A 24432-nucleotide genomic window follows, 5' to 3' on the forward strand; every position below is an offset into this window, starting at 1 on the left:
CACTGGAAATAAAGAGTCATTGTCTTCTGTGTTGATGTGGTTCACCAAGTGCCCTCTTGAATCTCCTACTGGACCCCTCATGCAACTTTCCTGCTGCCCTGGGAGAGAGGGAAGTGAGGAAGGTAGAAAGGGGGAACATCAGGTTCCTAAGCATTTTATTTAACTGCAAAGAGGATTCTTTGCTTGGCAGTTTGGGTTTTTGTTGTTGTTGTTGGTTTGTCTTCTTATTTTTCCTTCCTCTTTATCCCCCCAAGGCCCTTTTCCTTTCCTTTCCTTTTCTTTTTTCCCTTTTTCTTTTTCTTGCTTGCTCCCCCCTTTTTTGCACCCCCCTTTTTCTTTATCTTCCTTTCTCTTCTTTTTTATTTATTTATTTTTTATATTAGGTTCTGCAGGGTGCACTTCACATTTGCCGTGTTTCCTGATCCTCCATTTCCTCTTTTTTGTATGTATTGATTTTGGCCACCAGCGCTATCCCCTGTCCTGTACATCTTTCTATCCTACATCACTGATCTCTTACATTCTACCTCTCTTTTTTTGGCCCCCAAATTTTCAGACTTTTTATACCTCTTACCTTTGTTCTGTTTTCTGTCTTTTATTCACTCTTTATATTATTATCCTTTCTTTTGTCTTTTACTGGAACTGTGTTTGGTACTGGGGTTTGGTAGTATACCAAACTTGAATCTCTGGACTGTCCATGTGATAGCAAGACCCTTAGCCTCAACAGATTTGCAACTCCTACCCTCTGGTTTATTGGACTTACCCCAGCCATCTAAAATGGAGGTGAAGAAGGTCAACCACCACACCAGGGAGCCAAGAGTGCCTACAACGGCAAGCAGGAGAATTGCATCTATCATCCATGTGGAATCTAAGCCCACTCTCGACATAGAGGTGGAGTGGACATAGCCATCCCAGGGTCCACAGGATGGAGGAATGGAGTATGGATTACAGTGGATGTACTGATATTTTCTTCTGGAACTATTGTGATTAGTAATGGTAGAAAATGTAGCATTGATGTGGAGAGGGTGGTCATGGTAGCTGCTGAGGGTAAGGAGAGGGAAGAAGAGATATGATGTGGGGGCATTTGAAGGACTTGGAGTTGTCCTGGATGGTACTGCAGGGACAGATTTATGGTGTTTCGCTTGTGTTCTGCTTCCTGGATATGTACATCCTTCTTCCTCAGTAGATTTGGGAAATTTTCAGCTATTATTTCCTCCAAAATCCCTCTGTCCCCTTTCCCATCCCTTCTCCTTCTGGTATGCCTATAATGCATATGTTTGTGCATTTTGCATTGACATTTAGGCCATTAAATCCCTGCTGGATTTGTTCTATCATTTTATTGATTATTTCTACTATCTGTTTGATTTCAGATGTACTGTCTTCTACATCACTAATTCTTTCCTCTGCCTCTTCTAATCTGCTGTTATTTGCTGAGAGTATATTTTTGATGTCTTGAATTGTGCTGTTCATCACCATCATATCCATTATTTTTTGGGTATGATTGCAATTTCTTTTGTATTCTTTCCAAGTATTTTCTTCATATTCTTAATCTCTTCCTTTACTTCATCAAATTGGTCCCTAATATATGTTTTGAGAGCTTTAATTACTTGTTTGATGTTCCACTCCTCTTCCTGGTTTTTAGTTTGTTCATTGGATTGGGTTATGTTTTCCTGATTATTGGCTTGGTTTGTAGTTTTTTGTTCCTGTCTTGGTCTCTTTTTATCTTGATGGGTTTAATCAGTTCCTTAGCATCTTTGTCTAGTCTTGGGGTTTAATTAGTTGTAGTTTTTCTGTACATGTTATATCTTCTCTTTGTCAATTTGCTGTTCTTATTCTATTTTCTTGTTGCTGGCTAAGTTCATTGAAGGAAAATATTAGGGCCAGAGAAAGCAAAATGAGTAAGAAAAGAAAATATATAATAGTAGTATTGATAGTAAATGTTAACAGAGGAATCATGTGAGATCTAGGAAAATGGATATTAGACTCATATAAGATGTGTAGAGTTAAAATGGTAAGTAAAGTAGAGTACCTATAATGAGACAGACAACTGAATATGGGGAGGAATTTACTATGAATTAAAAGGCCAGTGTTTTTAGGGGAGAGGGAAAGACAAAAGAAAGGATAATAATATAAAGAGTGAATAAAAGACAGAAAACAGAACAAAGGTAAGAGGTATAAAAAGTCTGAAAATTTGGGGGCCAAAAAAAGAGAGGTAGAATGTAAGAGATCAGTGATGTAGGATAGAAAGATGTACAGGACAGGGGATAGCGCTGGTGGCCAAAATCAATACATACAAAAAGAGGAAATGGAGGATCAGGAAACACGGCAAATGTGAAGTGCTCCCTGCAGAACCTAATATAAAAAATAAATAAATAAAAAAGAAGAGAAAGGAAGATAAAGAAAAAGGGGGGTGCAAAAAAGGGGGGAGCAAGCAAGAAAAAGAAAAAGGGAAAAAAGAAAAGGAAAGGAAAGGAAAAGGGCCTTGGGGGGATAAAGAGGAAGGAAAAATAAGAAGACAAACCAACAACAACAACAAAAACCCAAACTGCCAAGCAAAGAATCCTCTTTGCAGTTAAATAAAATGCTTAGGAACCTGATGTTCCCCCTTTCTACCTTCCTCACTTCCCTCTCTCCCAGGGCAGCAGGAAAGTTGCATGAGGGGTCCAGTAGGAGATTCAAGAGGGCACTTGGTGAACCACATCAACACAGAAGACAATGACTCTTTATTTCCAGTGAGGGAGCATCCACACCTCACCAAGAACCCCAGATATGCTATTGGAAGCTTGGAAATCATGTCCTACTGTCCCTCTCTCTTAGGTGTGCTAGGGGAGGGCTAATTGATTTACTGATTCCACCTTCTCCAGACCAAGTTTCCTAGCCAAGGGCACTTAGGTAAATTGGGCTTTCTCAGCAGATTTGCCTCTCCTTTCTTCCCAGGCTCTCCCCAGGCCAGCTGGTATGCTCCTCCAAGCTTGGAAAAAAAAAGCGGGGGGCAGAAAATTGAACGCCTACTCCCCTGGTTCCTCTGCATCTTGCACCAAATCTCTTGCACTCTCAGAGTCAGTCCAAAACCGGAGGGCTAGGGTAGTCATGGATGGCAGGGAGCATAGGATTCGGGAATGGGAATTCCAGGATACTGCATACTCAAAGCATGTGAGTCTGTGGAGTGTGGGTTACGGGGACTTACGGGACATGGGCCTGGGAACCATGCATCCAGGAAATATGGGGTTTGGGAACGCTGCTGCACAACCAACAGTTTTCAGGGAATGCTGCAGCTGCCAGCCCTAGGGAGAAGGGTCCCACCTCCCCACAACATCTGACCTCCATGTCAGAAGCCCAAAATTCTACCTCTAGCAAACACCACTTCTGTCACTGTCTCTCCAAATTGACAGCCTGACACCTCCTGCCCTGCAAGCCCACGAAACAGCCTGCTCTGGCAGGACTCCATCCCTACTCAGCTGCTTCTTTGCAGGAGAGATTATGAGGTGCACTCACTCGGACACCTGCTTGCCCTGCCTAAATCTGTATTCTTCCTGTTTTTGACTGGACAATTGGATAAGGAAATATGACCCATCTATATGCTGTCTACAAGAAACACATCTTAGACCCAGGGATTCAAAAAGGTTGAAAGGGAATGGCTGCTCGAGTACTGAGGCAAGAACCAGACATAAAAGTCATCCAAACTGGAAAGGAAGAAGTCATTATTTGCAGATGACATGATCCTGTACATAGAAAACCCTGAGACGTCTACAAGAAAGCTTCTAGAACTCATAAATGAGTTCAGTACAGTCGCAAGTTATAAGATCAATGTGCAAAAATCAGTACCATTTCTGTACACCAATAATGAGCAATCTCAGGAGGAAATCAAGAAAAAAATACCATTACAATAGTAAAGAAAAAAATAAATACCTAGGTATAAATTACTTGATGGAATGGCAACAATCCCCCGAGTGCAATGGCCAAGGCCAAAAAGGAAGGATGATCCAACAATGAGCCTTTGATGCTAATGACTATGCTTGTGAACCTGTGTACCTGAAATTGAAATAAGAACTAAGCCTAGAGCTGCAGGGTGCCTAAGAGTCACCTCCTGGGAGCCTCCATGTTGCTCAAATGTGGCCAGTCTTGGAGCCAAACTCAGCACATAAATGCATTGCCTTCCCCCAGCATGGGACATGACTCCTGGAGATGAGCCTCTCTGGCACCGAGGGATTACTACCAAGTACCAGCTTGTTGGAGATTTGGACCTGAAGGGTATCAGGAATGAAAGAAAGAGAAAAGGGAAAAGGAAACACAGAGAAAGAACGAGAGAGTTGGGATCAGGGGGTCTGTGAGTAATGACTCCTCAGACAACTTTATTGTTTAGAAGGGGCTCTCTATATACCCCAGTGTACGTGTAAAGAAGCAGGCATACGTAGCCTACGTGCCAATAAGCATAAACACAGCATATGTGACATTAAGCAACAACATGTATTAACTCTCAGCATTACCCATAGTCTAAGGAATTTTAAAAAATCTTATCTCAAGGTACAAAGTCTAAGTGTTCTATTCACTACAAAAGGTGTGTGCTCATCTTTTCCTTCAGCCTCATCCCATTTGCTGGGAACTCTTAATTACCGCATTCCTTAGGCTGCAAGCATAGCCATGGAGACAGCACTAGCATGGAGACAGCACGTCTCTCCTTGAGAGGCCACTGTGCCTCAGTTTCCAACACTAGTTGATGATGTGGCTGGAGAATGACCTTGAATAAAAGGGTCACCTCAGACCAGTAGAATATCTCAGCCTACATGTAAATATCAGGAGTTAAAATGCTTTTTGACTTTGAATAAAAGGGGGAAATGGAAAGGACAAATGAGTTTATATGGCAATGAGTCTCCAAAAAAGAGCTGGGAGGTCATCAGAGGAGTTGCTTTTACGCATACCTCAGCAGAGTCCCAAAGACAGGTAAAGTAGATACAACCCCAGGTATTGGTTCTTCTGAGGGCTACAGACACCGACAGATTATATGGTCATGGCAGATGGACTTCAGTGCCATGTCAGTTGGCCCTACTTTGGAGTTTGTGTTCCTGAGTGTGATGGAGTTGGACTGAGATGTGATCTTTGTTCGCAAGCCTCTCCTGTCACTTTTACCAGACCTGTGGTTGGCGCTGGGGTTTAGTGTATACTCAGGAGACCTGAATCTCTGGACTGTCCATGTGATAGCCAGGCCCTGAGCCTCAACAGACTTGAAACTCCTATCCTCTGTGTTTTATTGGGCTTATCCCAGCCAGCTAACAGGGAGGTGAAGAATGTCAACCACCACACCAGGGAGCTAATAGTGCCTACAACTGCAAAGAGGAGAACTGCATCCAATATCCAAGTGGAATCCAAGCACTCTTTTGATACAGAGGTGGAGTGGGCATATCCATCCCAGGGTCCACAGAATGGAGGAGTGGAGTATGGATTGGAGTGGACTTGCTGGTGCTCTATTCTGGAATTGTTGTGGTTAGTGATGGAAGTAGATGTGGTGTTGAGGTGGAGAAGGTGGCCATGATGGCTGCTGGGCGTGGGGAGTGGGAAGAAGAGATGTGATGTGGGGGCATTTTCAGGACTTGGAGTTGTCCTGGATGGTACTGTGGGGACAGTTACTGGACATTGTGTGTCCTCCCATGGCCCACTGGGTGGACTGGGGGAGAGTGTAAACTTAAATGTGGACCATTGACCGTGTGGTGCAGCAGTGCTCAGAGATGAGTTCACCAAGTGCAGCGAGTGTCCCATGATGTTGGAGGAGGTTGTTGTGGGAGGAGTGGGGTGAGGGTGGGGGGTGGATATATGAGGACCTCATATTTTTTAATGTAACATTAAAAATAAATAAAGACAAAAAATGAAACGTTCATGAAGACAAAATAAAAAATTAGAAGAAAAAAAGTGATGTAGACACTGAGAAAGCAATGAAAGAAAGTGACTTACCACTGTACATAGAGGGCAACACCTATTACAATGATGAAAGGCAAAACATTAAAAACAAAGCTTTATAATATTATTCCTTGTTTTTACTACACCAATTTGGTTTTACTTTGTTTTAGTATTTCTGCATTAATATGTATTCTATTTCTAAACTTTAAACCTATCACTATATTTCAATTTCCTATTAATTGAATTTGGAAATATATTAGGCTTCATTGTTCCAGAAGTTTTGGGACACAGAGAGGTTCAACTATGGCAGGGGAGGAACACTGATGTGGGGTGTTATTGATGGGGGACACATGGTTGAGAAGGAGTTCTCCAGGGCATGTATATAGGGGACATAAAAATGTTCTGATCTATGTTGGGTATTTTCATAGTAGTTACAGTTACAAACATCAACTGAGGGAGTATTGAGTTCCTACCCAGGGGAGCTCTGTTCCATTCCCCTGTGGAACAGCAATAATTCCCCAAGTGCAATGGCAAAGACCAACAAGAAAGGATGGTTCAATAATGAGCCCTTGATACTGATAACTATGCTTATGAGCCTGTGTGCCTGAAATACGAACTAGGCCTAGAGCTGCAGGGTGCCTAAGAGTTACTTCCTGAGAGCCTCCATGTTGCTCCAATGTGACCACTCTCTAAGCCAAACTCAGCATGCAAATGCATTAGCTTTTCCTTAGCGGGGGACATGACTCCTGGGTATGAGACTCCCTACTGCCAAGGGATTACTACCAATCACCAACTGGTGATGCAACTAGAAAGAGACCTGGAATAAAAGGGTCAACTCAGACCAGCAGAATATCTCAGCCTACATGTAGGATCATGTGTTAAAAACTGCTTTTTGACCTTGAATAAAAGGGGAAAATGACAAAGACAAATGAGTTTGTGTGGTTAAGAGTCTTCAAAAAAAGAGTTGGGAGGTCGCACTTATGCACGCCTCAGCAGGACCCCAGAAAAAGCCAAAGTAGATAAAACCCTAGGTACTAGTTCTCCTAAAGGCTACCCACAGAGTATATGATCATGGCAGATGGATTTGGAGTTCTGTGCCATGCCAGAGGGCCCTACTTTGGAATTTGTGCTCCTGAGAGTGATGGAGTTGGACTCAGATGTGATCTTTCTACACATGCCTCTTCTGTCACTTTTACTGAACCTGTGGTAAGGGCTAGGGATGGTGTATACTCAGGGGACTTGAATCTCTGGATTGCCCATATGCCAGCTGGGCCCTGAGCCTCAGCACAGTTGCAACTCCTACTCTCTGGTTTGTTGGACTTACCAAGGTCAGCTAACAGGGAGGTGAAGATGATCAACCACCACTCCAGGGAATCAAGAGTGCCTACAACTGCAAGCAGAGGAATTGCATCCATCATCCAAATTGGAATCTAAGCCCCTTCTTGGTATAGAAGTGGAGTGGACATCACCATCCCAGGGTCCAGAGAATGGAGGAATAAAATATGGATTAGAATGGATGTGCTGATATTCTACTATAAAACTACTGTGACTAGTAATAGAAGAAATTTAGCATTGAGGTGGAGAAAGTAGCCACAGTAGTTGCTGAGGGCAGGGAGAGGGAAGAAGAGATGATGTTTGGGGGCATTTTGGGGACTTGAGTTGTCCTAAATGATATTGTAGGGTCAGATGCTGGACTTTATATATCCTGCCATAACCCACTGAATGTACTGGGAGAGTGTGAGCTACAAGGTAAACTGTTATCCATGTGCTGCAGCAGTGCTCCAAAATGTATTCACCGAGGCCGATGAGTGTGCCGCAATGATGGGGGAGGCTGTTGGTGTAGGAGGAGTGAGGTGGGGGTGGGGTTATACGGGAACCTCTTATGTTTTTTAATGTAACATTTTCTGTGGTGTATATATCTTCAAAAAATACAATTTACAAAAATGATGGGGGGTGGGGGTGGTGAATGGGTTATATGGGAACCTCTTATGTTTTTGATGTAACATCCTTTGTGATCGACTATCTTTAATTTTTGAATGTGTAAATAAAACACTTAAAAAGACAGAACGAGAGGGAATATTCCTGAACATTATAAAGGGTATATACGAAAAAAAAGAAAAACACTAAAGATAAAATCATATTAAATGGTGAAATACTAAAGACTTTTCCTCTGAGATCTGGAACAAGACAAGTTTGTCCACTGTCACCCCTCTTATTTAAGATGGTGTTTAAAAGTACTTGCTCAAACACTTAGGCCAGAAAAAGAAATATAAGTCATCCAAATTAACAAGGAAAAAGCTGAAATGTCACTATTTGTAGGTGACATTACCCTATATATAGAAAGCTCCGAAAAATCTATAATAAATCTTCTAGAGATGATTAACATGTTCAGTAAAATGACAGGATATATGACCAACACACAAAAATCATGATCACTTCTGCCCATATATAATGAACAATCTGAGGATGAAATCAAGAAAATAATTCCATTTACTATAACAACTAAAAGAAACAAATACCTAGGAATAAACTTAACTAAAGGAGTAAAGAACGTTTTATTTTTTAGAGATGAACTTTACTCTTTTTTTAAAAATTTCTCTCCCTTTCCCCACTCACCTCCCCCCAAGTTGTCTGTTCTCTGTGTCCATTCATTGTGTGTTCTTCTGTGTCTGCTTATATTCTTGTCAGTGGCTCTGGGAATCTCTGTCTCTTTTTGCTGCATCATCTTGCTGCATTGTCTCTGTGTGTGTGTGGCACCAGTCCTGGGCAGGCTGTGCTTTTTTTGCACTGAATGGCTCTCCTTAGGGGGCACACTCTACACGTGGGGCTTCCCTACACAGGGGACACCCCTGCATGGCACGGCATTCCTTGTACACATCAGCACTGCATGTGGGCCAGCTCATCACATGGGTCAGGAGGCCCTGGGTTTGAACCCTGGATCTCCCATGTGATAGGTAGATGCTCTATCCATTGAGCCGAATCCACTTCCCAAGGAGTAAACAACTTGTACACTGAAAACTACACAAAATTCTTAAAGGAATTCAAAGAAGACCTAAAGAATGGAAGATATTTCATGTTCATTAAGATGACTGTCCAATCCAAATGGATTTATAGGTTTAACATAATCCCAATTAAAATTACATTTTTCATGAATTGGAAAAGCTAATTGAAATTTATTTGAAAACACAAGCAGCCTCAAATAGACAAAAATATAGTAAAAATGAAAACCAAAATTGGAAGGAACGTGCTTTGTAAGATGTGGCATATTACAAAGCCACAGTGGTGAAAATTGCATTGTATTGACATGAGGACATACCAACCAATGGAACCAAATTGAGAGTTCTGATACAGATCATCACATATAATTTCAATTGATAATTTGAAAAAGCCACTAAATGTGGGATAGCCTCCTCCTCAGTAGGGGCCAGCCCTGGCGGAAGGTAGACGCGTAACCTGGAGCCAGTGGTCAAGGGAAGGGCTGGTACGGGCGCAAGCCCTCAGCCCGCCCAGGCCCACTACGAGGTGGCCGGTACGGATGCCGTGTCCTCGGGCCGTTGGTATGCGGTGCTCCAAAGCCCGCCCAGTCACCTAGGCTACGCCCACTGTTCCCGCCAAAAGGTAACATCCGGACGGCTCCCCCACTCCCCTTTCCCCCTCCTCTTCCCGCCTCCCCTCGCTGTGACGCCATTCCCGCCCCTTCCCGTACCCCCCCTCCTGGCAGTTCCGTGTTGCTCCTTACCAATCCTCATCGAAAGTCTCCCCAGCATGCCTTATATGGCATCCCAGCAAGAACTCTGCCCGCCCCTCCGCCACAGCCCTATATAATCTCTGTACATTCCCCAATAAACGGCTCTGTTACAGCTCCACAAGGGTGTGTCTCGTCTCCTTCGTCCCCGCCGCCCTCCACACCTTGCACGCCTCCGCCAGAGACTCGGCCAAGTCTCCCGCCTCGCCCTTGCCTCCGGGAAGAGTCGCCTGGCCCACGGCCGCCCGTCCCTCGGCCAGGCTCAGACCGCCGCTGCCGCAACTGGTGCCCCGTGTGAGGAATCTTCGCCCTCGCGCAGCGGTCCAGCCCAGAGTCCACTCTCCCGGACGCCTCTCCACTTCCCCTCTCCGTTCGCCTGCAAGGTAAGGGCCCCTCCTTCGCCGCCCCCACTCCGGGGCCGCCTCTCCTCACCCTTCGCCGCCCCCATCCCAGGACCGCCTCTCCCCACACGCCCAATTCAGAGAGCCTCACTTTCATGACTCCCACGCCCCAGCTTGTTTCTCCCTCACCTACTCCACTGCTCGATTCCCCGTTACCCCTTCGTGTCTTCGGCGTTGTTGTCCGTATAATCGTCCCTCTAATCGGCGCTTGGTGTCTAGCTGAACTTGCTCCCTCGGATTGGTCCTGTCACCAAAGAGTATTGTTCTTTGCTCTCCTCGCCTCTCTTAGCCTTGTAGTCTCGGCCCTTCTAGCCTTTTTCACCCTCTAGGGCAATATCATGGGCAACCGGCTATCTGCCCGGCAAGCGCCTCAGGTCCACGCCTTGGCGGGACTTTTAGATACTCACCGCTGTAAGGTCTCCGTTCGACAACTGCAAGTTTATTGGGACCTTCTCTTGCCTTTTAATCCATGGCTCTCCACTTGCCACCTCTGGGACCCTATCACGTATGATCGCTTAATCGATCGAGTCGCCTCCGCCATGGAGCATGAAGGGAAGCGGTTCCCTCCCGGCATGCTGCCCACCCTAATAACCATTCGCTCCTGCCTACAGGGCTCTCGTCCCCGGATAGGAGCCCCAGTAAATCAAAGGAGGCCCTATCGGCCCAAGCGGCAAGGAGGACAATGATTTTGACTCAGACCCCCCTTCAGATACAGAGTCTCTAGTCGAGCAACTTAACAATGCGCTCGAACTCCACCCGCCTAGACAAGACAACACGAGACCTCATCAAGATGGCGCACTTCCTCCTTCTCCTTCGGCCGAAAAGGGCGCCAAAAAGGAGAACTACCCCGACCATGATGTCACTTCCCCACCACACCCCCAGGCGCGTGCACTCTACCCCTCCCCTTCTGAGGGCGGGGCCTGTCCGCCATCTTACGCCTCGGCCGCGCCCTCCGCGCCGCCATCTTGTGATCGCTGGGATCACCCGCAAGCCCAGGCGGCAAGTCAATGGACCGGGCCCCCTCACTCTGCACCCACGCCCTCCCCCCCGCTTCCAGCTTGCCTCCAACATCCCTGCCTCTCGCGGGCCTCCCTCTCTCAGCTGTTTTCCCTTGAATATTGCCCCTACCGCTAATCGCCCCTACGACTGGTACCCAATCGATTCCGAAACAGTTAAGCAGCTCCAGAAAGCTGTCAGGGAGGACGGATTGGGTAGTCCCTATGCCATCCAGCTCATGCAGGACATCGGCATGGACCTCTGTCTCCCCCAAGATTGGACCTCCCTCGCCCGGGCCATATTAAACCCCGGGCAATTTGTCGATTGGCGCGCCCACTTCCAAGCAGAGGCAGAGAGGCAAATCTCTCAGAACGCAGCCACGGGAATCCTCCACCCTCCTGATGCCTATACGGGTATGGGTGACTTTGTCCAGGCGACCGCTTACCAGCGCGTCCCGGCTGACTTCTGGCCAATTCTTCGAGACGTCGCCTTGCGAGCCTTCCGCAACTGCTCAGCTAGCAAACCCGAAAAGTTTGCAAAGTTAACCCAAGGCCGGGATGAGCCATTTGCCACCTTTGTCTCAAGGGTCGAGGACACCTGCTCCCGCAAGGTTCATGACCCCCAAGCGCAATTGGCATTGGCGCAGGAGTTAATCCTAGAAGGGGCCAATCCAATATGTAAACAAGCCATCCTTCCAGTGCGAGACAAGGGTATCCATGACTGGGTCCTTGCCTGTAGCGGCCTCGACCCATCCGCCACAGCCCTTGCTAATGCGGTTTCTGGCGCTGTCACTGCAGCACTAGCGGCTACCGCCGGCTGCTTCCGCTGTGGCGAAACCGGGCACTTTGCTCGAGAGTGCCCTCACAAGGCCCCGCCACCAGAGGGCCCCAGTCAGCTGTTGAGGGGCAAGCCTCCCACTCGGCCCTCACCACGAGGAGGCGCCCACCAACTACCCCCTGCCCTCGCTGTGGTAAGGGGTTTCATTGGGCATGTGACTGCCAATCCGCCCCCCCTTCCATGCCCTCTGGACAACCGGCCAACAAGCCTTTAAACTTCCAAAGGGGCATGCCTCAGCCCCATCCCTAAGAGGCACCCGCTACAAAGTTCATTCAGATGCCTTTCCATGGGTCATTAATGGCCACTGCCCCCAGTTTCCTTGTAGAGACTGGCATTGCCCTTATCGCTGGCACACTATTTCCAAAGGAATCATCCAGACCAATGAGGCACCCTCAGAGCCCCCTCCCGAACCAGGCTCTGCAAATGAGAGCCAAGCCACTCCTGCAGGCCCGCCGGGGGAGCTACCCAAAACGCTTTTATGGACTGTCCCCATTACCCCACCTGCTGCCTCCATAGAATTAGTACTAGAGAGAGCCATCTTATAGCACTTGTCCTCCCCACGCCCGGGACCCCCATGGGCTGCCTGTGGCAAGATGGCCCCCTGCTCTGGGCGCATCCCGCCAAGAGCCAATTAAGAAAAATCTGCCCTGCAGTGCGGCTCTGGATCAGCCTGGCTTCAGATCTAGTCACATTGGCTATCCATGTCTTCGGGGCACAACCAAAAAAGATTGTCTGGCCCCTAGACACCGGACAAACAAGCCTGCTCATACGGGATAACCCAGACATGCAAATCCTTTTGGAAGGGTTTCATGGTGAGTTCGGCTGTCATTATCCTAGCCATCGGCTGCTGCAAGGGCTGGCTAAGCTCCCCTTCCGCAGCCCCTTCTATCCCTTCCCCTCCTCTGCACCCATACCCGGGGCAATCACCGTCTTTACAGACGCCTCCAAAACCCGGTTTGCCACCCTCTCCTACCTCCCCAATGCCGCTGAACCCCGCCTGACCAGATATGTCAACCTCCATTCTGTCCAAGTAGGTGAGATCCTAGCAGTCTCCTGTGCGCTCGCGGACCACCGCGACCACCCAGTAAACATCTTCACAGACAGCCTTTACACCTATCAGGTCTGCCGAGTCCTCGCCTTTTCCACCTTCTTTCCGGGGGACTCAGCCATTGATAAAGCCCTTGCAGACCTCCGAAGTATCTTAGAACACCGACAGAACCCTTGGTTCATTAGCCACATTCATAGTCACTCGGGCCTCCCTGGGCCATTGGCTAATGGCAATAATATAGTAGACCAAGCAGTTTCAGCCCAAAATGACCAAGCGGTACTGGCCATCTCGGCAGGCCCCCCCGGGAGACACTATCAACCAGGCCAAGCTGCTACATTCCAAATTTCACTTCTCAGCCACATCTCTGCATCATCTGTGTGGACTCCCTCTAAACACCTGCAAACACTTAGTCCGCAATTGTGCTGTCTGCGCGCCCTTCACGCCACTTGGCCCCCTACAACCTCAAGGGGTCAACCCGCGAGGCCTAAAGCCCAACTCCAGATGGCAAATGGATGTCACGCACGTTCCCTCCTTTGGGCGTCTCAAATACGTGCATGTGATAATTGACACTTTCTCAGCCATGTGCTATGCAGTCGCCCTTGCTGGGGAAACAGCCAAACATTGTGTCAAAGCCTTAAGACAAGTAATTCTCTTCATGGGAGTTCCCTGGGACATAAAAACAGACAATGGGCCTGCCTATCGCAGTGCCTCCTTTGCTGCCTTTCTTCGGCTATACAACATCACCCATCACTTCGGCATCCCCTACAACCCTCAGGGGCAAGCCATCGTTGAAAGTCAGCACCGCCGATTAAAAACACAAATAGAAAAAGAAAGGGCAATGCTCCCCCAAGCATCCCCGGGGGACCTGGTTACCGCAGCCCTTATACATCTAAACCTCTTAACATTTAACAAAGAAGGGCTCTCGCCCCTACATAGACATTGGGGGCCATCATACCGGCCCACCCAGGCCCCAATGGTCTATTGGAAGGACCCCGAAACTAATAGCTGGAAGGGGCCCAGCCCCCTCCTTACCCAAGGGAGAGGGTTTTCTTGTGTTTTTCCAGAAAATGCCTCCCACCCCATCTGGATCCCAGGGCGGAATGCCCGACCAGCCACCGCTGAGCAGTCTGTCTCGACGCGAGCGCCGCCGATTGAGGGCAAGGATGCATCAAGCCCGGCACAGCATCCCTCCACCGGCCCCCCCTCCACAGCCGGCTCAAACCCAACCTGAAACGCCAATTGCCCCCCAGCAACAGCCTCGCTTGAAACGGAAGGAACGCCGTCAACTCCGTAGCCTGATCTGCCGTGTAACCCAGGTCACCCTGCACGACCCTCCCTGTCCAACGGAAGACCCCACTGCAACAGAAGTTGCAAGCCTCCTGCAGCTATACCGGCAAGCCAGAACCCTACACCCCCCATCTCAACCCCCCTCACCCTCCCTAGTCCCCCTCCTTGTCCTCCTCCTCTCTCTTGCTACCACAGGTCAAGCCAACCCCGCCCATCAACCTTACAATTGGACACTCAAAACCTTCAGCCCAGACAAAATCTTAGCCTTCAATATAACAGCAGGCGCTCCTTCCCTTACTGTGCATACATGTAATCTCTTTCTATTCGCAGATCTAGACAATAATAATTGGCTAAGTAATCGATGCCAATCCAACCTCGTTTCTGGCTTTTACATCTGTCCTTCCACAGGCAGGGGCTGTGCTGACCCCTCGCATTTTTATTGCCCCTCCTGGGGGTGCGAAACAGTGGCCTACGGATGGTCTAAGGCTCCCAACAGAGACCAGCACCTCCAAGTAGCATGGACAAACCAAAATTGGTGCAATATAACCCTTACGGTTAAAAACCCCAATGAGGACAACTGGCTTAGTGGCCGCACATATGGCATCCGCCTCTACATGGAAGGCTATGATTGGGGTAGCCTCTTCTCCATACAGAAGAGACACCCCACCACCCCCATCCCAAGCGGCATTGGCCCAAATAAAGTTCTCAATCCTCCACAGGCGCAACCCTCCTCTCCGCCCCGCTCTGCCTTGCCCTCTCCTTTGCCCGGCACCTCTCTCACAACTGTCTCCCCTAGCTCCCATAACCCCAAGCTTCGCCTACCCCCTACTCAGTATTCCAGCCCTCTCATCAACCTAATCAAAGCCTCGTACACCTCTCTGAACACCTCCCACCCCGACCTCACTGCGAGCTGCTGGCTTTGTCTCTCCCCCTCTCTTCCTCTGTACGAGCCTGTTGCCACTAACCTCACTTTCAGTGAGTCCTCTGAACAGAATCCAGCCAAATGCAACTGGAACACCTCCTCTGTCCCCTTAACCTTTCAATCCGTTTCTTCCACAGGGCGCTGCATTCATTCTCGCCAAGGTTCCCATCTCCCCCTAAAAGCTTGCTCCAACTACTCCTCTCCCAGCGCTTCCGCCAAATTCTTAATCCCCCATAACACCTCCCAATGGCTTTGCACATCCACAGGATTAACCCCCTACCTCAACGTCGCCACCCTCAACGCCACCAATGAAACCTGTCTGCTCATTCTTCTCGCCCCTCGAGTCCTTTTCCATCCTAATGAAGAGTTCTTCTCCCGCTTGCAGGGTCAAAATCTCCCCATTCACCTGCAAAAAAGAGAGCCCATCACTGTCCTCACTGTTGCTACCCTTCTAGGTCTTGCCGGAGCAGGCACAGGAGTCGCCGCCCTCGCCACGCAATCCTCTTCTCTTTCCTCCCTCAGACAAGCTGTTGATGAAGACATCGCCCATCTCCAAACAGCTATCTCCCATCTTAAAAACTCTCTTAACTCCCTTTCTGAGGTAGTCCTCCAGAACCGCCGGGGCCTTGACCTTCTTCTCCTCAAGGAGGGAAGCCTCTGTGCCACCCTTGGGGAAGAATGCTGCATTTACGCTAACTCTACAGGTCTCGCAGAGGACAGCCTGAGAAAGGTCCGAGAAGGATTAGAGCAATGCCAAAGAGAGCGCGAAGCAGCTAACTACTTTTCTGGAGTCTTTCATACCCTCCTTCTGTACCTCCTCCCCTTTCTGGGTCCGCTAATCATAATCATCCTAGCCCTCACTATAGGTCCCTGGGCCGTCAGAAAAATCATCCAGCTCGCCAAGGACCAAGCAAATGCAGTCTTCACATCCTACGTGCGCGTCCAGTACCAGCGACTCGCTACAGAAGATGGCCCCCCTGCCCAGCCCCGTCCCACACGTCCGAAGAGAAGAACTAAACCCTCCCACTGTCCTGACGTCCAGACAACTGCCATATGACTTCAGAACTGTCTGCTGTCCCCCAGCCGCCAAGCTCAATAACTTCATACTTTTTGCCTTACTTGTTTTCATCCAGAGACTCTCGCCACCCTCCAATCAAGCCCAATCAGCTGTCCATCTACCCCCCTCCCCACACAGTCCCTACCCGACTCTTCCCTATACCTTCCCCCCCCCGCCCTACCCTGCCCCTTTCTTTATAGGGGGAGCCCCCAGTTCTTTTAATTAAAAAACCAGGGGGAAATGTGGGATAGCCTTCTCCTCAGTAGGGGCCAGCCCTGGTGGAAGGTAGATGCATAACCTGGAGCCAGTGGTCAATGGAAGGGCTGGTACGGGCGCAAGCCCTCAGCCCGCCCAGGCCCACTACGAGACGGCCAGTACGGATGCCACGTCCTCGGGCCGTTGGTATGCGGTGCTCCAAAGCCCGCCCAGTCACCTAGACTACGCCCACTGTTCCCGCCAAAAGGCAACATCCGGACGGCTCCCCCACGCCCCCTTCCCCCTCCTCTTCCCGCCTCCCCTCGCTGTGACGCCATTCCCACCCCTTCCCGTACCCCCCCTCGTAGCAGTTCCGTGTTGCTCCTTACCAATCCTCATCGAAAGTCTCCCCAGCATGCCTTATACGGCATCCCAGCAAGAACTCTGCCCACCCCTCCGCCACAGCCCTATATAATCTCTGTACATTCCCCAATAAATGGCTCTGTTACAGCTCCACAAGTGTGCGTCTCGTCTCCTTCATCCCCGCCGCCCTCCACACCTTGCACGCCTCCACCGGAGACTCGGCCAAGTCTTCCGCCTCGCCCTCGCCTCCGGGAAGAGTCGCCTGGCCCATGGCCGCCCGTCCCTCGGCCAGGCTTAGACCGCTGCTGCCACAACTAAACCCAGACAACTAGGACAGAATAGCTTCCTCAGCAAATCATGCTGGGACCCTGGATATCCAAATCCAAAAAAAATGAGAGATGATCACCATCTCATGGCCTACACAAAAATCAACTCAAGATGTAGCATAGATCTCAATCTAAGAGCTAAGACCATACAGCTCTTAGAAGATAATGTAGGGAAGAATCTATGAGATCTTGTAGTAAAAAACGGTTTCATTAATTTTACACAAAAAGCATGAGGTATGAAAGAAAAAAATAGATAAATGAAACTTCTTCAATTTAAAAACTTTTGTACTTCAAAGGGGTTTGTCAAGAAAGTGAAAAGGCAGTCCACACAATGGGAGAAAACATTTGGGAGCCAATTATCTGATAAGGTCCTAATATCTAGCATACATAAAAAATCCTACATCTTGAAAATAAAGACAAAAACTCTTTTAATAAATGGGAAAGAGATTTGATTAGACACTTTTCCAAAGAAGAAATACCAATGTCTAAAAATCATATGAAAAGATGCTCAACATTACTAGCTATTAGGAAAATGCAATTTAAATCTACAATAACTTACACTTATTAGACTGGCAGCTATTAAAAAACAGAGAAGTACAAGTGTTGGAGAGCATGTGAAGTAAAGGGAAATTTCACCCTTCTGATGGTGAAAATGTGGAACGATGCAGTCATCGTGGAGTGCAATTCATTCGTTCCTAAGGAGGATAACTATAAAATTGCCATATGATCCAGCAATGCCACTTCTGGCTATATATATACCCAGAAGAATTGAAGGCATGGACATGAACAGATATATGCACACAAATGTTCATAAAGCTATTATTCACCATTGCCAAAAGATAGAAGCAGCCCAATTATCCAACAACAGGGAATGGGTAAGGAAATTGTGATTGATATATATATCAATCACATACACATACACACATACACACATATACAATGGAATATTACATAGCTATAAGAGGAAATGAAGTATTGACACATGGATCTACATGGATGAATCCTAAGATCTTATGTCGAGTAATGCAAGCCAGTCATGAAGGACAAATATTACATGAACTTACTGATGTGACCTAAGCAAGAATTTGGAAGGTAGGTTATAAAGAGACAGAAAGGGCTTGCTCTCTCTCCCCACCCCCCACACTCTTTCCAGTTCTCCAGGCTCTTCCAGGGGAGAGTCCAGCTACTTCCAGGTCTCCTCATTTATCCATGACCTCTGCTGGTGCGGAATTGGAAGCCATGCGGGTGCACCCACACGCACTGGTTTCACCACTCTTGGCCCTTTCCTAAGAGCATTTGAAAATGAACAAATCGCAGGAATTGGTTTCATTCAAGGACCTAATGGTGGACTTCACCCAGGAGGAGTGGCAGCAACTGGACCCTGCTCAGAGAAGCCTGTACAAGGATGTGATGCTGGAGAACTATAGCAGCTTAGTCTCAGTGGGGTATCATGTTAGCAAACCATAAGTGATCTTCAAATTGGAGCAAGGAAAATAACCATGGGTAGTGGAGGAATTCTCAAGTCGGAACCACCCAGTTGGTGATGCATTGGAGAATGACAAGGAAATCCAAGACAAACATCTGAGGCAAATTTTATTCCTCAGCAACAAAACACTGATTACAGAGAGAGCTAATATATTTGGAAAAACATTTAATCTGGGCATGAATATTGTTCCTTCAAGAAAAATACCCTATAAATTTGATTCATATGGAAATGGTTTGAAACCTAATTTAGAAGTCATTGTTGCAAAGAAAAACTATTTTTAAAAAATTCCTAACGAACACAATGGATGTGGGAAACAACTACTCCATGCTAAGCATGAGAAAAGTTATTCTGAAATGAAAAAGTACAAATATAACCAAGTTAAGAAAGCCAGAACTCAAAATGAAGATCTTATTCTGCACCAGAACACTCAGACTTTGAAACAACCCTTTCACTATAATCAATTTGGGAAAACCTTCCTCAAGAGAACAGTCCTCATGACACAGAAAAGGGTACATCCTGAAAATAAGCCAAATGAGTGTAGGGAATGTAGGAAAACCTTCTCTAAGAAGTCCACCCTCATTGTACATCAGAGGATTCACACAGGACAGAAACCTTACGTTTGTAATGATTGTAGGAAAACTTTCCGTGTGAAGACACACCTCACTCGACACCAAAGAATTCATACTGCAGAGGGACCCTATGAATGCAGTAAATGTAGGAAAACCTTCTCTGACAAGTCAGCCCTCATCGTACATCAGAAAATTCATAGAGGGGAGAAATCTTATGAGTGTAATGAATGTGGAAAGACTTTCCTTTGGAAGTCAGCCCTCACTGAACATTTTAGGTCACACACAGGAGAGAAACCTTATGAATGTCAGGAATGTGGGAATGCCTTCAGCAAGAAATCTTACCTTGTTGTACATCAGAGAACTCACAGAGGAGAGAAACCAAATGAATGTAATGAATGTGGGAAAACCTTCTTCTGCAAGTCAGCCCTTATTGCACATCAGAGAATTCACACAGGGGAGAAACCCTACGAATGTAATGAATGTGCAAAGACATTCTTCCGTCAGTCGACCCTCAATGTGCATCGGAGAACTCATACAGGTGGGAAACCCTATGAATGCAGTCAGTGTGGAAAATTTTTATGTACTAAATCAGCCCTCATCGTACATCAGATACCTCATAGAGGAAAGAAATCTTATGAATGTAATGAATGTGGGAGGTTTTTCTGTCGTAAGTCCACACTCACTATACATCAGAAAACTCATACAGGAGAGGAGCACAGAGTATTTAATAAATATGATAGAACATTCAATGTGAAGTCAAACCATGGTGAGCATAAGTGAATGCACAGAAAAGGGAACATTCATGAGTACAATAAACATGGGTTTGCTATCAGCAAAAACTCCCATCCTGTACGTCAGAGAACTGTATGGGAGAGACCATATGAATGTAATGAATGTGGGAAAACCTACTGCCAAAAGTCAGCCCTCACTCACCATAAGAAAACACACACTGGAGAGAGACCTTATGAATGTAATGAATGTGGGAAAACTTTCTGCCAGAAGTTCTCCTTCATGGAACATCGGCGAACTCACACTGGGGAGAAACCGTATGAATGTAATGAATGTGGGAAACGTTTTGCCATAAGTCAGTCCTCAGGGTACACTGGAGAATTCACACAGGAGAGAAACCTTAAGAATGTAATGAATGTGGGAAAACCTATCGTCGGTTGTGGACTCTCACTGAACACAAGAAAATACACACAGGGGAGAAACCCTATGAATGTAACAAATGTGAGAAAACATTTTGCCTCAAATCAAACTTCCTTGTACATCAGAAAACTCACAAGGAATGATTTCCAAGAAAGCAATAAATCAAATAATTTTCATGAGACTAAAACCCTATGAACACTTGCAGAAGAGTGAAATTTTATGAATAGAGTATGGGAAAGTTTTCTGCCATAGTCAATATTCACTATATGCCAGAAAACTCACAGGAGATGGGTATAGTATGTTTAATAAATGTGGTAGGACATTCAGTATGAACTATGAAGCTGTACATCAACAACTCAAACATTATGCCAAGTGTGCCTCCCTTTTAAAATAATGAAACAAGCATTAAGTTAAATTGTTAACTGATTTTCTCTCCACTGTGTTTCTTGACTGTTTATTATGAGGTGTGAGTTCATTCCAAATTAGTACCAGTTGTTCCTATGTTAATTGAGTACTTTACAATATCCTAATTTATGGTGTATTAAGTTCTCAAATTGAAAAAAAAAAAAAAGAGACAGAAAGGGAGTAGAATGTGGTAAGCCAATTCTCAACCTGGGAAAATCCCGTGATAAGGTGGAAGGGAATGGTTTAGCAGTGGATAGAAGTGATAGTGTGCAGGGAGGTGAGTCAGGTCAATGGTGCTGAAATGTGAGGGTTAGTAGGGTATTGGGCTGATTGAATTATCTATGGAACTTGGGGGAGGGCTGGAGGAAGAAACCGTGAACTCTGGGTATTTGTAAGTCTGTGGTTAAAACTACAATGGTGGGAATGTTCTTTTGGCAAATATTGCAGGGGAGGGTTACTGGGGCAGGGCATTGTGGGTGGGGAGATATGTGGGATAGGGCACACCTGGGACATGCTTCTGTGGAATATGTAAGTGTTCATTTTGTCATAGCATTTATCTAAGTTGATGGAGACCCAGACAATAAATAGGAAAATAATACCCCCATTCTTGGGAGTTTTGCTATGTTCTCAAGAGGGGCAAATATATCTGGAGAACAGAGGCAGTGCCTAATAAAAGAAAACAGACCAATATGTTAAGCCCTCCATATTAACACATGTATCTATGAATGTTATTCTTCACAAAGGAAACTAAATGGTTACCATAGGTTCTGAGGAGAAGGGAAGAAGAGATGGTGCATAGGGCATCTTTTAAGGCATTGAAGTTATTTTGCATGCTCTTACCATTACAAATACAGGCCATTATACATTTTCTCAAACCTATAAGGGTATGGTGCAAAAAAAAAAAACTTTCACCACGTTTAGTAACAATGCTTCAATATTTGTTCATCAATTGTAACAAATATACCTCATATACGATATTAATATGGGATAAAGTGATGGGGAGGGGTTGCATATATGGGAATCGCTATATTTTCTGTTAGAATTTCCTATAATCTAACGTTTATTTAAAAATGAAGCGAAAAAAATAAGACACTGTGGTAACATATGGAAGAAATGGTCACTGTACATAAAAGATACCAGATTTTATGTTAATAAAGAACCAAGCGGGAAGTGGACTTGGCCCAGTGGTTAGGGCGTCCACCTACCACATGGGAGGTCCACGGTTCAAACCCTGGGCCTCCTTGACCCATGTGGGGCTGGCCCATGTGCAGTGCTGATGTGCACAAGGAGTGCCGTGCCACACAGGGGTGTCCCCTGTGCATGGGAGCCCCATGCACAAGGAGAGCCACCCAGCGCAAAAGAAAGTGAAGCCTGCCTAAGAATGGTGCCGCCCACATGGAGAGCTGACACAACAAGATGACACCACAAAAAAAAAAAACACAGATTCCCGTGCCGCTGACAACAACAGAAACGAACAAAGAAGACGCAGCAAATAGACACAGAGAACAGACAACCGGGGAGGGCGGGGAGGGGAGAGAAATAAATAAATAAATAAATCTTTTTTTAAAAAAAAAGACCCAAGGCAAAAAAAAATATTCATTTTTATTTTTATTTTTTAGCTTTGATTTTGGAGAGGTTTTGGGTTGCAGAATGGTTGCAGCATTTTCAGGGGAGGATCACTGGTGCAGGGTGTCAGTGGTGGGGGTTTTTATGGGGAGGGGTAGACTTGAGGCATGTTTCCATGGAATATAAATAAGTTGCCATGGGGTGTTGTCTTATTGAGTGGAAACCCACACGATAATCAAAAAATATTGAATTCCCATCCAAGAGAGGAATATGATTTCTGCAGTTGTTGGGTTGAATGTTTTAGTAATGCCACTTAAAGACAGTTAGTTGATGGCATTGCTCATATTTTCTATGTCATTCTCGATATTCTTTCTACCCTCAATTACTGAGAAAGGAGTCTTGAAAGCTCTTACTCTAATTGGGGATTTGTTTATTTCTATTTTTAATTCTAAAAGTTTTTGCTACATCTGTTTTCAGCTCTCATCTAAGATTATGTCTTTTTGTACATTCATCATTTTGTCATGTAATGCCTCCTTTATTCTTGTTAGATTATTTGTGGTAACAATAGAACTACTCCAGCGTTTTAAAATTAGAGTTTACATAGTATCATTTTCTTACTTTTGATTTTTTTTTCTTTTTTTTTTTTATTTTTTATTGACTTTGTAATAATATTACATTAAAAATATATATGTGAGGTCCCATTCAACCCCACCCCCCCACCCCCCCTCTCCCCCCCCCAACAACACTCGTTCCCATCATCCAGACACATCCATTGGATTTGGTAAGTACATCTTTGGGCACCTCTGCACCTCATATACATTGGTTCACATCATGGCCCATACTCTCCTCTATTCCATCATGTAGGCCCTGTGAGGATTTACAATGTCCGGTGATTTTTTAACCTACCTATAGCATTATATTTGATAAGAGTTTTTTTCATCATGTGTCATTTAAAAAACAATCAATTCTGACCATTTCTGCCTTTGAATTGGTGATATTTGACCACTTCAATACAATTATAGTTTTTGTAGGCATAAAGATTACACTTCATTATATGTGTGTGTTTTTTCTTTTTATGTATTGGGGCTGGGGATTGAACCCATTACCTCGTATGTGGAAAGCCAGTGCTCGACCACTGAGCAATATCAGTTCCCCTATTATGTTTTAGATTTAACTTTTAAATCATTCTCATAAAGAATATTTTAAAGTAATTTTATGTATAAAAAGGGAAAAAAGGTGAAAACTAAAGCATTCTGATATGTATAAATTACTGAATTTAGATCATACCTGTATCTGAATTCAGATCATGAAAGAATGCACAACAGCAGTAATAATTTACTATCCAAATAAGAAAAGCAACTGAATATGGTTCCTATTTATTTAATGTGATTCACATAAATCCTTTGTATGATACATAGTACTTGTATTAGCCAGGGTTCTCTGTTTCTAGGGAAACAGAATTGATGTGGTAAATATGTGTGTGTGTGTGTGTGCATGTATTATAAAAATTTTAAAACAGGAATTAGCTCACAGGACTGTGGGAATGGGCAAGTCCAAATTCTGGAGGGAATGCCACAGCTGGGATGTCCGATGAAGGTTTCAATGAACTTCCCAGGAAAAGCTGCCTGGCTGAATTGATGAAATCATCACTTCTCCTTTTAAGGGTTTCAACTGACTATATGAGACATCTCTCATTGTGAGAGCAGTCTCCTCAGTTGAAGGTGAATGTGGATGTAATTAGCCATAGATGAAGTCAACTTACTAATAATTTAAGTTCAAAAAATATCCCCACAGTAGCAATCAAGTCAGCACTTGTTTGACCAAACAACTGGACACCATCACATAGTAATGGTGACACACAAATTCATCCATCACAGCACTGCATTGAAAATCTGGGCTCCATAGTCTTCAAAACCCCAGCGGTCCATGGTTTCATAGGGAAACAAGCCATTGGACTCCATTTTTGGAAAGTTATATCCCAGTTTATTTAACCATTTGGGAACTCCAGGAAATACGTACATCTTATGATCTTTTACATGTAAACACTTAAGAGAGAAAATGCAGTTTGATTCTGAATTGGCATCTAGAAAGCACACAAGTGATATGATAAAATCCTGTTCATCCAGATGCAGTTTCTCCAGAGCGCCACTTTGTGAGTATGAAAATGGATAGTATTATTCTAATCTCTGCC

The 24432-nt window shown here is 45.7% G+C and overlaps 2 pseudogenes; one reads left to right on the plus strand and one right to left on the minus strand.

Annotated features, from left to right (window-relative positions):
* LOC131277014 (zinc finger protein 334-like) overlaps window positions 1–24432 on the minus strand; it is a 266430-nt pseudogene that overhangs the window by 22983 nt on the left and 219015 nt on the right.
* On the plus strand, window positions 18369–20456 carry LOC131277012 (zinc finger protein 334 pseudogene; annotated as a pseudogene).

The sequence above is a fragment of the Dasypus novemcinctus genome, chromosome 31, assembly GCF_030445035.2.
Source record: "Dasypus novemcinctus isolate mDasNov1 chromosome 31, mDasNov1.1.hap2, whole genome shotgun sequence".
Lineage (NCBI taxonomy): Eukaryota > Metazoa > Chordata > Mammalia > Cingulata > Dasypodidae > Dasypus > Dasypus novemcinctus.